We start from the raw sequence: 19,067 nt of genomic DNA, 5'->3' as shown, positions 1-19,067 counted from the left end.
GTGCCCTAGGCACCACTTGATCCCCGGTTTCTTGGGTCCCTTGCAGGGGATTCGCATCCTGCCGACTACGCCACATGTAGTGATGAGCCAGGGGAGCCTCCGGCCTTGTAGTCGTGGCTAGAGTTTTCAGGCTGGTCCCTGGCTTTACCACTACCTCAAGGTCGGGAACTGACTTGGTGGGGGCAGAGTGTGATGGTGCATTCGCCGGACGGTATACAAACGATCTTCAGGCAAAGGGTGCTGGTAACATAAGACGTCCTTTATTGTACATAACAATCCGGCAATAAAATCAGGCACTTTCGGTGGAGCTGGGGGCAGCCTGCCCTAACGCACCCTCTGATGGGGATATGCCCGGGGTACTCCACTTTGCCGGACTCCCACTCTTTGGTTTCACGCACACCGGACCCACACCAGTTGCTTCACACCCTGAGGTTACGTTCCACTCCTTCTTCTCCGGCGCCCCCTGCTGGTCCCGCTCACACACTCTGCCCCTCGATGTTTTCACTCTTCCATCCCGGATCCGACTCCCTTGCACACACACACACCCACCCCTGTGATTCAGCCGACTCCTCCCCCCCGGTGGCGACAGCCGTCCCACCCGGCCACTAGGGGTGCCCTATCACCAATATACAATAATAGAAGCCATACATTTTTATTAATTACAATTCCGGGCTATCTCAGCTCCCTCCTGTAGGGGGTATGCTCACCCACTACAATAGCACCATTTATTCCATGTTGCTTTACAAGTGAAAAGGATATACATTGATAGGGACTAGTACAACAATCATGAACAATACAAGGCAGAGACAGGTACAGGAGGATAGAGGACCCTGCCTGCGAGGGCTCACTGTCTACAGGGGATGGGTGAGGATACAGTAGGTGAGGGTAGAGCTGGTTGCGCAGTGGTGTACTGAGGGTTAATGTAGGTTGTAGGTTTGTCGGAAGAGGTGGGTCTTCAGGTTCCTTTTGAAGCTTTCCATCGTAGCTGAGAGTCTGATGTGCTGGGGTAGAGCGTTCCAGAGAATGGGGGAGGCACAAGAGAAATCTTGTATGCGATTGTGGGAAGAGGAGAAAATAGGGGAGAAGAAAAGGAGGTCTTTTGAGGATCAGATGTTGCGTGCAGGTACAGTGGTGTTCATAAGTCCTGCATAGGATAAATTGATTTTTCAAGTTTTAAACGTTTTCTGTGGAATATCTTCGATGCTAATATGACATATTATATATGGTTTTGTTCAGAAAACAATTTTGCATTCTCTCCCTGTAATATTTTTAGCTTTTGAAGCAGTTTTGCCTGAAATTATTGCAACAATATGGGAATTAAAAGCACAACTAAATATTCTACAGCTTCAGATTCAAAATTAGCCAATCACCGATGAGGTTCTTGTGACCAATCATAACCTGGATATGGCAGCCAATCACATTCCATTACATTGCAACATATCTGCTGCTTAGTTTGTTTGTTTTATCTGTAGGTCTATCTAGTGAATCATACTGTAGAGCTTTATGATGGGAGCCTTCAGATTTTTGTCAGCGGAGGATCGTGTGCGACTTGTGGTGCTACATGAAGAGGGTTATACTGGCCCCCAGATCGCAAGGAAGGTTGGCTGTAATCAGAGTACAGTTGTAAGAATTTTGCAGAAACATAAGCAGCTTGGAATTACCCAGGACAGGCCCAGATCTGGTCGGCCCAGGAAGTCAACTAAAAGGGAGGATAGAGTACTGATAAGAACATCCCTTCCCAATCGAAAGCTCACCTCTCCTCCGCTTCTGCGAGAATGGCAAGAAAAGTGCAATATTGAGGTAGCAACATCAACTGTTAGGAAGAGATGTTTGGAAGCGGGATTGAGAGGGTGCAAGACCCGAAAGAAGCCATTGATGACAGCCATACAAAGGCGAAAACTGTGGGCATTGAAATATTCAAAATGGAGGAAGGAGGAGTGGGAAAAGTGGTATTTAGTGATGAAAGCACTTTTTGCATTTTAGGAAATGATGGCAAGTCTTATGTGAGAAGGTTTCCACATGAAGAGTACAAGCCAGAGTGTTTGAGCTTCTCTGTAAAACATCCGATGAAAGTAATGGTCTGGGGATGTATGGCAGCTAGTGATGAGCGAGTATGCTTGTTACTACTCGGTACTCGCACGAGTATCACTGTACTCGGGCTACTCGGCGGGGACCGAGTAATCTAGCAATACTCGTGCTGTACTCGTGGTCTTCATGTTGGCGCTCTTTTTAGAGCCAGCCCTTATGCAGGGATTGGCTGGCAGACCACTGCAATGCCACAGCCCTGTTGTGGAATTGCAGTGATTGGCCGGCCCTCACAGCATGACCGTGCCTTTAGCCCGACACTTCCCCGCTCGGCTACGGCCCCTCCCGCACTCCACTCCGCGTGTATATATATATGCACGCTTACACACACACGCACGTTTTTTTTGTTAATTTACAGTTTTATGGTTTCTACATGCTGCCGGTGGTCATTTCACAAAAATACTCGGGTCTCCCATAGGATAACATTGGGCTCGTTGCTCGGCCCGAGTACACGAGTATCTTGGGAGGCTTGGCCCGAGCCTCGAGCACCCGAGCTTTTTAGTACTCGCTCATCACTAATGGCAGCCAATGGTGTTGGAAGTCTTCATATTGTGGAGGGTATGGTTAATGCAAAAAAATACATAGACATCCTTAACCCCTTCACGACCGCGGGCAGTAAAATTACGTCCTATTTTAACGTGACTTAACGACCAGGGACGTAATTTTACTGCCTAAACTTCATTTGATTGCCGTGGCCATAGCAACGGCTTTCAAATGATGTCCCCTGCTGTTTCTTACAGCAGGGGACCTTTGCTTGACCCCAGGGGGGGCGGCATCGCCACCCCCTATCGACGATCAATGTGATTGGCTGTTCAAATCTAAACCGCCAACCACATCGATCGCACTAATTTCGGCAAAAATAATGCCCGAATTAGTGCGATACTGTGAGATCCAGCTATGAGATGCCGCAGTTGCTGCAGCATATCATAGGTGGACCTCAAACATGCCGCCCCCAGCCCCTGCAGCACTGATTGGAGCGATCGTGCTATAACGCACAATCGCTCCAATCAGTGTGCAGTGGGGCGGTCTGATCTGCCGGTGGCCGCCCTCCCCAGGCCTGTGCTGGCCTGCGAGCCCTCCCCCAACATGTCTGCAGCGTGCAGTGGCTGGTACTTGTGGTACCACGCCACCGCTGCTGCTGCCGCCGCCGTAGCTGAGGTCACCGCTGCTGCTGCACGTGAGTACTGTGCTCACTTTGCAGCCCGTGCGCGCTCCCGTGGTGCCCCTGCGCGCTGCCGTGATAGCCCCTGCCCGTGCCCCCCTGCGATCTGCCCCCCCGACATCCCGATCTGCTCCCCCCGCGATCTGACTGCCTCCCCCATTATCTCTATTCTGCTTCTGCAGCTCCCTCTCCGGTCTCCCCCTCTGCTCTCCCCCCTCCCACTCTGCTCTCCCCCCCCTCTGCTCTCCCACCCCTCTGCTCTCCACCCCCCCTCTGCTCTCCCCCCCCTCTCCCCCTCTGCTCTCCCCCGACGTCCTCTTACCTGTCTTCACCGGCCTGATCACATCTGCCTCCATCGCTAGGTCCTTCCTGGGCATTCTGCTGATCTGCCTGCTGCTCCTGTAAAGCTGTCCATCTCTCTGCCATCTGTTCCTCTGCAGCTCTTCTGGTCAGTAATCCTCTGGGTACTGTGAGTATAACTTTTTTTTTTTTTTTTTCTGTATCCCCTGTCCATTTTTACACCTCATCCGTCCGTGCGTCCCGCTGAGTGCTGATCAGGGATGCAGATAACGGATTTGCATCCCTGCTCAATTTTTGGCGTGACTTTTTTTTCCCGTATCCCCGACGCTTTTTGTATCGCATCCGTCCGTGCGTCCCGCCAAGTGCTGATCAGGGATGCAGATAACGGATCTGCATCCCTGCTCAATTTTTGGCGTGACTTTTTTTCCGTATCCCAGACGCTTTTTGTATCGCATCCGTCCGTGCGTCCCGCCAAGCGCTGATCAGGGATGCAGATAACGGATCTGCATCCCTGCTCAATTTTTGGCGTGACTTTTTTTTCCGTATCCCCGACGCTTTTTGTATCGCATCCGTCCGTGCGTCCCACCAAGTGCTGATCAGGGATGCAGATAACGGATCTGCATCCCTGCTCAATTTTTGGCGTGACTTTTTTCCGTATCTGCGACGCTTTTTGTATGGCATCCGTCCGTGGGTCCCGCCAAGCGTTGATCAGGGATGCACAGAACGTATCTGCATCCATGGTCAATTTTTGGCGTGACTTTTTTTTTTTCGTATCCCCGACGCTTTTTTTATCGCATCCGACCGTGCGTCCTGCAGCGGCCGATCAGTGCACCGCGTCTGTGCGTTTGAAAAGTCAAATGGCGCTCCTTCTCTTCTGAGCCCCGCCATTTGCCCAAACAATTACTTTCCACCACATATGAGGTATCTGCGTACTCAGGAAAAATTGCACAATACGTTTTATGGTGCATTTTTTCCTGATAGCCTTGTGAAAAAAAAGCTACCTAGTTGAAGCAACCATTTTGTGGTAAAAAAAAAAAAAAATTCTTTTCACGGCTCAACGCTATAAACTTCTGTGAAGCCCCCAGGTGTTCAAAGTGCTCACCAAACATCTAGAAAAATTATTTGAGGGCTCTAGTTTCCAAAATGGTGTCACTTGTGGGGGAGCTCCATTGGTTAGGTACCTTAGGGGGTCTTCAAACCTGACATGGCGTCCGCTAATGAGTGCAGCTAATTTTGCGTTCAAAAATTCAAATGGCGCTCCTTCCCTTCCGAGCTCTGCCGTGCGCCCAAACAATTGATTTTTACCACATATGGGGTATCAGCGTACTCAGGAGAACATGCACAATAAATTGTATTGTGCACTTTCTCTTTTCTCCCTTGTAAAAATGAAAATTTTATGGCTAAAGTAACATTTTTGTGTTAAAAAGTAAAATTTTCATTTTTTCCTTCCACATTGCTTTGGTTCCTGTGAAGCACCTAAAGGGTTAATAAACTTATTGGATGTGGTTTTGAGCAGTGTGAGGGGTGCAGTTTTTAGAATGGGGGCACTTTTGGGTATTTTCTGTCACCTAGGCCTCTCAAAGTCACCTCAAATGTAATGTGGTCCCTAAAAAAAATTATTTTGTAAATTTTGTTGGAAAAATGAGAAATTGCTGATGACCTTTGACCCGTTCTAACTTCCTAACAAAAAAAAAATTTGTTTCGAAAATTGCGCTGATGTAAAGTAGACAAGTGGGAAATGTTATTTAGTAACTATTTTGTGTGACATATCTCTCAGATTTATGGGCATAAATTTTCAAAGTTTGAAAATTGCAAAATTTTCGCAAAATTTCCTAAATTTTCACAAATAAACGCAAAAAATATCGGCCTAAATTTACCACTGACATGAAGTACAATATATCACGAAAAAACAGTCTCAGAATCGCCAGGATCCGTTGAAGCGTTCCAGAGTTATAACCTGTCAAAGTGACACTGGTCAGAATTGCAAAAAATGGCCCGGTCATTAGGGTGTTTTAGTGGCCGGGGGTGAAGGGGTTAATAAGAAAATGCTGTCTTCTGCTCAACACCTGTTTTCAGGGGATTATATCTTCCAGGATGATAATGCTCTTTGTCACAGAGCTAAGACAGTAATGGAATGGGAAAAAAAAGGTGGCTACTACTGACTGGCCAGCCCAGTACCCGGACCTCAATCCAATTGAAAATTTGTGGCGTAAGGTATCAATAGAGATATCTAAAAAACAGCCAAGGACCAAGAGAGAGTTGATTGAGGCTCGGATACAGGCCTGGAACCACATCATCACTCGTGAACATCTGCAGAAGCTTGTTCACTCAATGCCACAGAGATGCAAGTTGGTGCTCAAGAGCAAAGGCTGGCCAATAAAGTATTAGAAGCTAAAGATGCACTCAAAAGGCCCTTTTCAAGACTCTGAATTAAATAAAAAATAATAAATCTTAAAAAGGAAAATTTAAGTCTGTGTGAACTTGCATTGGAAGTTAATGAACTTAGAAACCTGTTCACCATTCTACACACTGTACTGGTGTAGGTATGGTTATGCTGTAAAAACAAAATATCAAAAATGCACATACTATAACAATTTATACACTTGGGACATTCAAAAATGAGTATGGCATACAATGAGGGATTACAAAAACATATGTTCCACCAGTTTCATTGTAGAGATGCAGAAGTATGAATATATATAGGTTTCTTTATGCCTATGCAGGACTTATGAACACCACTGTAGGTACCAGGAGACTAGGTCACAGATGTAAGGAGGAGACAGGTTGTGGATGGCTTTTTATGTCATGGTTAGGGTTTTGAAATAGAGTCTTTGGCAATGGGAAGCCAGTGATGGGATTGGCAGAGAGGAGAGGCCAAGGAATAGCGGAAGGACAGGGGGATTAATCGGACCACAGAGTTTAGGTTAGATTGGAGGGGTGCAAGAGTGTTTGAAGGGAGTGTTAAAGGGTGCTTTACACGCTGCGACAGCTAGGATCGACAATCACAAAAACATCAAAAATCGTTGACACGTCACTCCTTTTCATAATATTGTTGGTGGTTTATGCCGCTGGTTGTTCGTCGTTCCTGCGGCATCACACATCGCTATGTGTGACACCGCAGGAACGACGAACATCTCCTTACCTGCGCCCACCGGCAATAAGGAAGGAAGGCGGTGGCGGGATATTCTGCCCGCTCATCTCCGCTTCTATTGGACGGCTGCCGTGTGTCGTCACTGTGGCGCCGCACAAACCGCCCCCTTAGAAAGGAGGCTGTTCGCCGGCCACAGTGACGTCACTGGGAAGGTAAGTTCGTGTGACGGGTGTAAGCGATGTTGTGCGCCACGGGCAGCGATTCGCCCGTGACGCACAACCGGCGGGGGCGGGTACGCTTGCTAGCGATATCGATATCGCAGCGTGTAAAGTGCCCTTAAGAGTTGCCAGACCTGCTCTATGGGGGGGGACTCAAAGCCAATTGAGGATGGAGCTGCCGGCCCCTGTTCTATGGGGGGACTAAATTGTTTTTCTTTGAAACCTATTAAGCAAGTACTAAAATGCTAGTATTGATAAACAGGCTCAAAGCTACAAAAGCTAGTCAAAGCTCAAAGCTAGTCTGTGTGCAGACTTATTAGGCAAATGAGTATTTTGATCACATGATACTTTTTATACATGTTGTCTTACTCCAAGCTGTATAGGCTTGAGAGCCAACTACCAATAAAATAAATCAGGTGATGTGCATCTCTGTAATGAGGAGGGGTATGGAGTAATGACATCAACACCCTATATAAGGTGTGCTTAATTATTAGGCAACTTCCTTTTCTTTGGAAAAATGGGTCAGAAGAGAGATTTGACAGGCTCTGAAAAGTCCAAAATTGTGAGATGTCTTGCAGAGGGATGCAGCAGTCTTGAAATTGCCAAACTTTTGAAGCGTGATCACCGAACAATCAAGCGTTTCATGGCAAATAGCCAATAGAGTCGCAAGAAGCGTGTTGGGCAAAAAAACTGCCCATGAATTGAGGAAAATCAAGCATGAAGCTGCCAAGATGCCATTTGCCACCAGTTTGGCCATATTTCAGAGCTGCAACGTTACTGGAGTATCAAAAAGCACAAGGTGTACCATACTCAGGGACATGGCCAAGGTAAGGAAGGCTGAAAAATGACCACCTTTGAACAAGAAACATAAGATAAAACGTCAAGCCTGGGACAAGAAATATCTTAAGACTGATTTTTCAAAGGTTTTATGGACTGATGAAATGAGAGGGACTCTTGATGGGCCAGATGAATGGGCCAGAGGCTGGATCAGTAAAGGGCAGAGGGCTCCACTCCGACTCAGACACCAGCAAGGTGGAGGTGGGGTACTGGTATGGGCTGGTATCATCAAAGATGAACTTGTGGGACCTTTTCAGGTTGAGGATGGAGGGAAGCTCAACTCCCAGACCTACTGCCAGTTTCTGGAAGACAACTTCTTCAAGCAGTGGTACAGGAAGAAGTCGGTATCGTTCAAGAAAAACATGATTTTCATGCAGGACACTGCTCCATCACATGCATCCAATTACTCCACAGCGTGGCTGGCCAGTAAAGGTCTAAAAGATGAAAAAATAATGACATGGCCCCCTTGTTCACCTGATCTGAACCCCATAGAGAACCTGTGGTCCCTCATAAAATGTAAGACCTACAGGGAGGGAAAACAGTACACCTCTCAGAACAGTGTCTGGGAGGCTGTGGTGGCTGCTGTACGCAATGTTGATCGTAAACAGATCAAGCAACTGACAGAATCTATGGATGGTAGGCTGTTGAGTGTCATCATAAAGAAAAGTGGTTATATTGGTCACTAATTTTTTTGGGTTTTGTTTTTGCATGTCAGAAATGTTTATTTCTAAATTTTGTGCAGTTATATTGGTTTACCTGGTAAAAAGAAACAAGTGAGATGGAAATATATTTGGTTTTCATTAAGTTGCCTAATAATTCTTCACTCTAATAGTTACCTGCACAAACAGATATCCTCCTAAGATAGCCAAATCTAAAAAAAACAAACAACCCACTCCAACTTCCAAAAATATTAAGTTTTGATATTTATGAGTCTTTTGGGTTGATTGAGAACATAGTTGTTGATCAATAATAAAAAAAAATCCTCTAAAATACAACTTGCCTAATAATTCTGCACACAATGTAGTGACGAGCGGACCTGTGGAAGTTTGGGTTCGGCTGGAGTTTACTTAAAAGTTCAGTTTGGGACCCGAACTTGACCTTGAACCCCATATAAGTCAATGGGGACCCGTACTTCTGTGATGTAAAATTGCTGTAGTAAGGGCTAGGGACTGCAAAATGGGGCAATTGCCCTGCAAACGTGGGTATGGAACAAAAATGGCATGGGCTCCCTTCTATTTTTGATAAGTGCAGCTAAAGAAGACAGCTAGGGGCTGCGGCACTCAGCTGTTAGATTTACCTTGGCTAGTTATCAAAAATAGAGGAGATCCCACATCGTTTTCCAAATTATTTTAAAAAACTGTGGCCCCGTCCTATTATGGATAACCAGCCAAGGTAAAGCAGACATCTGGGGGCTGGTATTATCAGGCCTGGAAGGCCTATGGTTATTTGATCCCTTCCCAGCCTAAAAAGAGCAGCCTGTGGCCCATCTATTAGATGCGACAATTCTGGCGCTTTACCTGGCTTTTCCCGATTGCCCTGGTGCAGTGACAATCGGGGTAATTCTTGTGAGGTTGATGTCAGCTGTCAATTGACATGCCCAGGAGTTAGTAATATAGAGCTGTCTGTAGCGCCCCTGAACCACTCAGGGCACTACTAGAAACTGCATCCTCACCAGGATGCAGGGCCTACCCCCAGGGACCTGGAACACCAGTGCCAGTGACATCAGCACACACTAAAACCCAAGTTTCCACTATACACCATGGGCCTAGACAGCCTGGTAGGACTGTACAAAAGGAGAGTCAAGTCTGGAGAGTGAAGTGTAGAGACGTGCCTAGAGCTGGGTCGTGTAACGGTGGCACAGGAGAGTGGTCGCCAGGGCAGGAACACCCGAGTACCGCTGGGACCAGAGTACTGAGGGGGCACAGGGCCCTAGGTCAGGCGTCAGTTTCATACGGTCTGGCAAATACCTGCACAGTGAGGGGACCTTTACAGACCTCACTGACCCAAAAATCTGGGGCCATCAGCAGTAAAGTGTGGATCAGAGTTCGGGACCACAGACAAGCCCTACAGGGTCCACACTGCCGTCGTACGGACGAGGAGACTGCCAAAAGACAGTCGGGGCCCCCAAACCTGCTTCAAGCTATGGGGACCTTACCACACTGAAGGTGTCAGGGACAGAGCAACCGAGTCATCAAACTGGCACTGGAAATACAGGGACCTGAACCTGCATCACAGGGCAGATTATAATCAGGTGAGCCCAAAGTGTCTTCCTGAACTAGGACTCTGTACCTTGTCGGTGCTCGGTCCAGTGAGTACTTCACCGTACTCACCCTGGCAACTGTACTCCTCTTTTACTCAGGAGTCACTTCACACTTTGTCAGCTCGTTTACTTCTGACCGACTTGATGTCTGGTTACTCTCTATCTAACTAGATGTCCGTCCACTTCACTGACTGGCCCCTCCCACTCCCAGGTTTCTGACTAGTGGATTGGATGCGTCCCAGCCTATAGGTGACCACCCGTCAAGTCCATCTATAGCTTATTACCCAGTCTGGGGATGAGGGTGTGGTTTGTGTGTGTGTTGTGTTTTACAGCACTGGTCTTCCAGGAATCTGGGGTTAGATGTTGTACCCTGTGGCACCTGACAGTCGGGGGCGCCACGGATCGTAAATCCATCCTCGCCTGTTAACCCCTTAGATCACACTGTCAAACACTGACAGCATTATTTAAGGGCAGCGGTGGGGATCGCGACATTCCCCGCCACCATTAATGGTGGCGGAGAATGGCTTCTAGTTACTAGAAAGCAGAATCCCCTTTCAGGAGTCCCCACCTTCTATATAACACCCGTCTGTGAGTTTATCCACAGGTGTAGTGACTATTTATTTTGACTCCGAGTGTTTTACAGAACCGAGCAGCAATGGTTGTTTCTTAGTAAAAATTGCAAATCTGCCATTTTAGTTTCCGTACGTGGAAGTGCCCATACATTTTGCCCAACTCATGCTTCTGGAGACATGCACCTGGCAAATTAAGCAGGCTCTCCTTATACAAAACAGTTGGATGCTGGATGTGGTATAGACACACCGTGAGGCTCAGAAGGGCGGGGCATTTCAATTTAACAGTGCAGATGTGCTGGATTTCTTTTTGGGGGAAGTTGTGGCGCCTTTCCAGAGCCTTTGGGTTACCAATAACTTGGAAGCCCCCTATATTTCCATTGATGGATGACGGACCTCAATGAAGGCTTGTTTTTTTTTTTCATAATGCGAGTTGAAGCATTTATTGTCGGGTCCGTGAATCCTCTTCAAGATTTGGTTCTCTACATATGCATGAACCAGTCCTGAACCTGAACCTGTCCGAGTATCAGAACCTGTTCCGGTGTCCTGGCCCCTCTCTGTGTTCATGATTCCATTCTCGTGTCATGGTACCAGCCTGAGTTCCGGTATAAGTTCCTGTGTCCCAGTACCAGCCTGAGTTACTGTATCTGAGAGTTACTGTATCTGTTCATGTTTCTCGGTACCAGTCTGAGTTCCTGATTCCATTCCTACATTCCGGTACCAGCCTGAGTGATTCCGTTAATGCATTCCGGTACTAGCCTGATTTCCTGATTCCATTTCTGTATTCCAGAACCAGGATGAGTTCTTGATTCCATTCCTGTATTCCGGTACCAGCCTGAGTTCCTGATTCTAGATTCTATTCCTGCTTCCAGTGACAAGTTTTAGGTGCTGCTCCTTGGCAACATATTGGAAGTTGCCTAGTGATAGGAGTAGCAAGATAGTGAACAGTTAAGAACACTGGGAGGAGTTAAGAACAATATATAGAAGGGCAGAGACAGCGTTCTAGTAGGAGTAATGTAAAGTAAAGGACAGAGAGAACTTTGTAGTTTGCAAGCCAGCCAAATACCTAAGGTTTGGAGAGTGGGTGTTCGTGGCAAGGGCCAAAACTACTAACAGGAACTGCAATGTAAGACAAAATAGCAGAGTACTCTATCCCACCGTAGTAAGTACCAAACCTTAATCTGGGTAGCCTGGGTTGTGACTGTGTCCAGCAGTACTAGTCCTATAGCGGAGAGGGCTGGCATAGACTTAAGGTGGCTTTACACGCTATGACATCGCTAAAGCGATGTCGTTGGGGTCACGGATTTTGTGACGCACATCCGGCCGCGTTAGCGATGTCGTTGCTTTTGACACCTATTTAGCGATTTTGAATCGTTGCAAAAACATTCAAAATCGCTAATCGGTGACATCCCCCCTAATCTCAATTATCGTTGCTGCTGCAGATACGATGTTGTTCGTCGTTCCTGTGGCAGCACACATCGCTACGTGTGACACCGCAGGAACGAGGAACCTCTCCTTACCTGCGTCCCATCAGCAATGTGGAAGGAAGGAGGTGGGCGGGATGTTCGTCCCGCTCATCTTCGCCCCTCCGCTTTGATTGGGCGGCCACTTAGTGACGTTGCTGTGACGCCGAACGAATAGCCCCCTTAGAAAGGAGGCAGTTCGCCGGTCACAGCGACGTCGCAGGGCAGGTAAGTAGTCTGACTGGTCCGCGCGATGTTGTGCGCCACGGGCAGCGATATGCCAGTGACGCACAAACGATGGAGGCGGGTACGCATGCTAGCGATATCAGTACCGATATTGCAGCGTGTAAAGTACCCCTTAGGCACACAGAAGCTAAGTGAACAAACTTTGTCCAATGGCAATGCAGGTCGGAAAGATCATTAGTATGAATGGTGTCCTACGGGCTGGACGCAACCTTGGCCGGATGGGACTCTGACTTTACTGAGTGGAACCTTGGTGTCAGAAAGTAAAGGAGAAGACAGTCTAATAGCAGCAGTAGTACTAATAAGCTAAGGAGCAGTTTGTAGTACAAGTGTGCTTTGAAGTAAAGTTTACTGGCCTACACTGTTTTTTAAATGTTGTGCCAACAGTAATAATATGACTGAAGTACTGTGCATAACTGTTAGTAAAAGACTGTTGAACAAGAAAGCTAAATCCGTGTCCATCAATCCCTGGTGGGAGTTTTCTTGATCGTACAAGGACCTGCATAGATGTATGGCTTACACACACAAAGTTCACACAGCCCACCAGTAGCCCTGCCAACCCCACCTTTCCCCTTGGTCTGTGGAGAGGGCTGGGGCTGGCTCCAAAGAGAGAGGGTTGAGTCCGGCCCGTGGCCCCTGCCTCCCTTCTACAACTGTTTTATTGTGCCATGAATTTTGTTATAAGGCCCCATTATTTTTATGTACACCAATGTTTGTAATCTTTTATGATTATGAGACTTAGGGTGGCTTTACATGCTGCGATATCCGGCCCGATATCGCTAGCATGAGACCCGCCCCCATCTATTGTGCACGACGGGCATATCGCTGCCCGTCGCGCACAAAATCGCGCACCCCCGTCAGACATACTTACCTGTCCTTCGACGTCGCTGTGACCGGCGAACCGCCTCCTTTCTAAGGGGGCGGTCCGTTCGGCGTCACAGTGACGTCACTAAGCGGCCGCCCAATGTAAGCGGAGGAGCGGAGATGAGCAGGACGTAACATCCCGCCCATCTCCTTCCGCATTGTGACCGGCGGCAGGTAAGGAGATGATCCTCGTTCCTGCGGCATCACACGTAGCGATGTGTGCTGTCGTAGGGACGAGGCTCAACTTCGCCCCAGCGACAGCAGCGATAACTGGCAGCAGACCCCCATGTCAACGAGGAGCGATTTTGGACGATTTTGCAACGATCCAAAATCGCTCCTAGGAGTCACACGCTATGACATCGCTACAGCGGCCGGATGTGCTTCACAAAATCCGTGACCCCAACAAGATCGCTGCAGCGAAATCGTATCGTGTAAAGCCCGCTTTAAGGCCCTGTCACACACAGAGATAAATCTGCGGCAGATCTGTAGTTGCAGTGAAATTGTGGACAATCAGTGCCAGGTTTGTGGCTGTGTACAAATGGAATGGAACAATATGTCCATGATTTCACTGCAACCACAGATCTGCCAAAGATTTATCTCTGTGTGTGACGGGGCCTTAACCCTTTAAAGCAGCCTTATCTCTTTCTCATCTGATTTGCTTCCATGGCTTTTATTAGCTGAGTTGAAAAAAAGAGGGAATTATGGTAACTTAATGACCTCCTCCTAGCCTGCACTATTATTATAAAGTCGCCAAGTACATTGCTTATTTTACTGTTCAGTTCAACATTGACAAAATTCTATTTCAATTTGTTAGATTTCGCTATGAGCTGACAGACAAATCAAATTTTTTCAGGTGTCAGTAAAATGTCTTTTGCCCAACAATTATCAAGGAGTGTCTGTTATGATTTTGCCTAGGGGGACTTTTCGTAATAAAAAGAAAGCCTACTGCTGGCTTCAGTCATATTCTAATCTAGAGAATTATATGCTTTCAAATTTATTAGCAATAGCTTGCTATAGACTTTTTTTTTTTATGATGCCAATGTCCTTGTGTACAAACAGCCCTTTTAAAAAATGGTTTGCCGAGTTTAATGTGGCTTTATTTTTTATGGTACAATGCCTTGATCTCAGACTTTGTTTCCTTTCTCTTAGGGCCTAGAATTTATTAATATTTACGGGTAAAATAGTTGATGAGATGAAACTGAATGTTAACAGTTTCTGTAGCCCTGACTTTCATGATGCCTTGCTTGTAGATAATCATGAGTAGAATCTTTAAATACATTGCTATTGTATCTCAAGACATAAACTCTCATTTTCTTTTTATTAATGTATTGGGTGCTGCCATACTCTGTTCTATGCATCGCTGATTATGAGAAAAATTAAATGGTTATTCTAGGTGGAATGGATTTGAAGCTCCAAAGATATATATTTTGTGACTTCACTAAATATTTATGTTCAGAAGCATCGAGCAAATCATTATACTGCTGAGATGGTAAAGTTATTGAGATGAATAATGTATGCTGAAACAGTTTGGAATTTCACAACTCTTTCACCACATCAGTAGCTTTATTTGGATAGGTTTAAGCTTGGTCAACTGCTCTGTTTTTTACAAAATCAAAGAAAAAAAATCAGCTTACCAAAGATGATAAATGTCTACAGATTCAAAAGGTATTCAATACACAGATCTTCAGGGCCAGCAATTGCGGGAAAGTATAGTAACAAAGTAGCAGGTGATAAGATCCAGCAGCGGCTTCATAAAAACAGTTCTTTATTAAAATAGCATTAAAAACCCCAAAATTTAAAAGAGGTCTGATGGAACACTCGGTACTTTCACTTTCAGACGCTACGTCCTTTCTCATAGGTATATTATATGTGAAAATCCTAATTAGAGTTGAGCGCGGTTCGAGGTTCTCCAGTTCGTGGCTCGAGTGATTTTGGGGGCTGTTCTAGATCGAACTAGAACTCGAGCTTTTTGCTAAAGCTCGATAGTTCTAGATACATTCGAGAACGGTTCTAGCAGCAAAAAGACAAGCTAATTACTAGCTGGCTTTCCGCTGTAATAGTGTAAGTCACTCTGTGACACACTATTATGAAATTTCAGCGTATAGTGTGCGGGAACAGCGCATTCAGATCACTGCTGTTTGGATAATGGCGATCGTCATTTTTTTTTTTTTATCCTTGTCTTCCTTCCCTAAGCGCGTGCGTGTAGTGGGGCGGGCCATCATGTCAGCCAATCCCAGACACACACACAGCTAAGTGGACTTTTAGCCAGAGAAGCAACGGCATGTGTGATAGGATGTCCATGTCACATGTCCCTGCATTATAAAAACGGACATTTTCCTCCAGCACGCCATTATCTGCCTTCTGCGTCTTGGTGTCAGTCACCGCTGGCGTAGCTCCTGTCTCCGATACTGCTGTGTACGCTCTATACACAGCGCTATACAGAATAGGGATAGAAGTTTCTTTCAGCCCTTGTAAGGGCTAATACCGGCAGGGTCAGAGCCATAGATGACAGTCAGGTCCGTGAAAACAGATTTTAACAGCTACACAAGATGACAGCGTCTGTGTAGCTAAGGTCAGGGATTTCCTCGCTACATTTCCCCATTAGGAGGGATAGAAAGGGAGGCTTCCTTTCCTCTACCCAGACCCACAACCCTGCCACTGTACCCTCCTGCCCTTTGCACACTCAAACTCATTGTTACTAAGCCATTATACTAGCAAACACTGAGGAAACTTAGTGGCATCCTAAAAGTGGCTGTTGGACTTTCATTAGTGTCCCACTGGTGCAAACCTATGTGCAGCACCTCTGCATTGCACACTCAAACTCATTGTTACTAAGCCATTATACTAGCAAACACTGAGTAAACTTAGTGGCATCCTAAAAGTGGCTGTTGGACTTCCATTAGTGTCGTACTAGTGCAAATCTAATTGTAGCACCACTGCATTGCACACTCAAACTCATTGTTACTAAGCCATTATACTAGCAAACTATGCTGCCAGTTTAAGGGCCGTAGTTGCATTGTCAGGGATAGTTATTGTTGTTTATTCTGCTGTTAATAAAGATAGACCACCGCTGCAATCTACACCACCTCTCAATTTTTACTACCACATTTTAAGTGCACAATATTGTCGCAATCAAAATGAGTGGCAAAATGACAGATGCTGGTGGAAAGGTGAAGAGGCGTGTTGGAAAAGGAAAAAAAGGGTTTGTCCGTGGGGAAGGTGGCAAAGCTCCATTAACATCTGCTGAAGATAGACCATCTTCCAGCAAAAGTAAGATGTCTACTACTTACCGTGGACAATCCGATGTGCTCCCTTTTACGGACACGAACAACTGGAACAAAGGTAGATCATGGCCAAAAAAAGAAAATGCTTGAATGGATCTCAAGTGGTCCAACAAGTGCCCTCTCCTCCACCTCAACTACCGCATCCAAAAAACACCAGTCCTCTGAGTTGTCATCCCAATCACACTTGCTTTCTCCCAGCTCTGAAGTCTCCATCCGCCCTGCACAGTATGGTGGAACTGAGATGGCTGAGTCTGCAGAGCTGTTCAGTCACACTATAGCCTGGGAATCAGAGGTCTGCTCCCAAGCTACAGTGAGTACAGACCAGGAAATGGTCTGCAGTGATGCCCAGAACCTTTGTGACTCTGATTCAGGCCATGAGGACCAAGTTTCTGAGCATAATGTTGACCCTTATTCACAAACTGAAACACCTGTTGTAATAGACAATGAGGAACATACTGATGACGATGAGACGCAGATACCAGATTGGGATGACAACTTAAATATTCGGTCAGGGCAAGAAGAGGCTCGGTCTGAGGGTGAGGGGAGTGCAAACACAACAATTGATGATGAAGTTCTAGATCCCACCTACTGTCAACCCACAGTCAGGCCCTCGAGGAGGTCAACAGAGACGGTGGGGGAGGATGCAACTGACGACGAAGTTACCTTGTGCCTTCCTGGACAGAATCGGAGTACTGGTAGCACGTCTACAACTGCATCCTCAGCCACCACTGTGCCTCTGAGCACTAGTCGGGGTGGATCAGCAGGTCGCATGCCCTCTAACCCTTGCCTAGCCTGGTCCTTTTTTGACATAGCAAAACATTGCCCAAATTATGTGATCTGTAAAATTTGTCGTGATTCTGTTAGTAGAGGGCAAAACCTCAGCAGTTTGACAACTTCTTCCATGAATCGTCACATGAATAAATATCATAGGTCCCAGTGGGAAGCTCACCGTGCTACAATGCGGCCTAGCGGAGCGAACCATCCACCGCCTGCCCCTTCCAGTGCATCCACGCGCTCTTCATCTTCTAGGGCTGTGGGCACAGCTGTCACACCTGGTTTTCCACGCACAACTTCCACCACTGTAACCGCAACAGGCAGTTTGCTTGGTAGGTCGTCAGTTGGTTTGGAAGGGGAAACAAGTGCGTGTGTACAGCTCTCTCAGACATCGATAGCACCAACGTTGGATGAAGGCAACATCATGTCTACGCCTGCACTTTCCTCACAAACCTGCATTTTTCCAGGGACACTCTACTCAACACCGTCTACACACAGCAGCCAGATCTCTGTCCCTCAGATGTGGACAAATAAAAGGCCATTTCCTGCGACCCATGACAAAGCTAAGAGGTTGACTTTATCCCTCTGTAAGCCCTTGCCTACCGAAATGCTGCCTTTCCGCCTGGTGGACACACAGGATTTTAGAGACCTTATGTCTGTCGCTGTGCCCCAGTACCAGATGCCCAGTCGCCACTACTTCTCTAAGAAAGGTGTGCCCGCGCTACACCAGCATGTCGCACACAACATCACCGCTTCCTTGAGAAACTCTGTGTGTGAACGGGTGCATTTCACCACCGATACTTGGACCAGTAAGCATGGACAGGGACGTTACATGTCGCTGACTGGGCACTGGGTAACTATGGTGATAGATGGTGAAGGGTCTGCTGCACAAGTCTTGCTGTCCCCATGACTTGTGTGTCAATCCTCTGTCTGTCCAAGTTCCGCCACTGCTTCTGCCTCCTCCACCTCATCTGGGTCCTCCATCTCCACCCCAAGCCTGCCTGGTCAGGCCACCAGCGTTCTCACTGCGCAGAAGGAATCACGCACCCCTCATTACTATGCTGGCAGCAGAGCGCAACGGCATCAGGTGGTTTTTAGCTTGACATGTCTTGGAAATAGGAGTCACACAGCGGATGAGTTGTGGGCAGCTCTGGAGACTGAATTTAATAAATGGTTGTCTCCACTCACCCTGCAGCCTGGTAAGGCCGTGTGCGACAATGCTGCAAACCTGGGTGCGGCCCTTCGCCTGGGCAAGGTGACACACGTGCCTTGTATGGCTCACGTGTTGAACCTTGTTGTCCAGCAATTTTTAACACACTATCCCAGCCTAGATGGCCTTCTGACCAGGGCACGAAAACTGTCTGCTCACTTCCGCCGTTCAACCGCTGCAGCTGAGCGACTTGCATCGCTCCAGAAGTCTTTCGGCCTGCCGGTTCATCGCCTGAAATGCGATGTGGCGACACGCTGGAATTCGACTCTCCACATGTTACAGCGACTGTGGCAGCACCGCCGAGCCCTGGTGCAATACGTCATGACGTATAGCCTGGGCCAACGAGATGCAGAGGTGGGGCAGATCACCCTGATGGAGTGGTCTCAGATCAAGGACCTATGCACCCTTCTGCACAGTTTCGACATGGCGACGAATATGTTTAGCGCTGACAATGCCATTATCAGCATGACAATTCTAGTCATTTACATGCTGGAGCACACGCTAAACACTATTCGGAGTCAGGGGGTGGGACAACAGGAAGGGGAGGAACTACAGGAGGATTCATATGCGCAAGACACAACAACATCACCAAGTCCAGACGTTCATCATCACCAACGCGGCAGGCATGGGACCATGGGGGACAGGGATCAACAAGGGCGCATGGTAGCAGGCGAAATGTTGAGGAAGGTGCAGGAGAACATGAAGAA

This window comes from Anomaloglossus baeobatrachus, chromosome 2, assembly GCF_048569485.1.
Source record: "Anomaloglossus baeobatrachus isolate aAnoBae1 chromosome 2, aAnoBae1.hap1, whole genome shotgun sequence".
Lineage (NCBI taxonomy): Eukaryota > Metazoa > Chordata > Amphibia > Anura > Aromobatidae > Anomaloglossus > Anomaloglossus baeobatrachus.
This window is presented reverse-complemented; position numbering follows the sequence as displayed.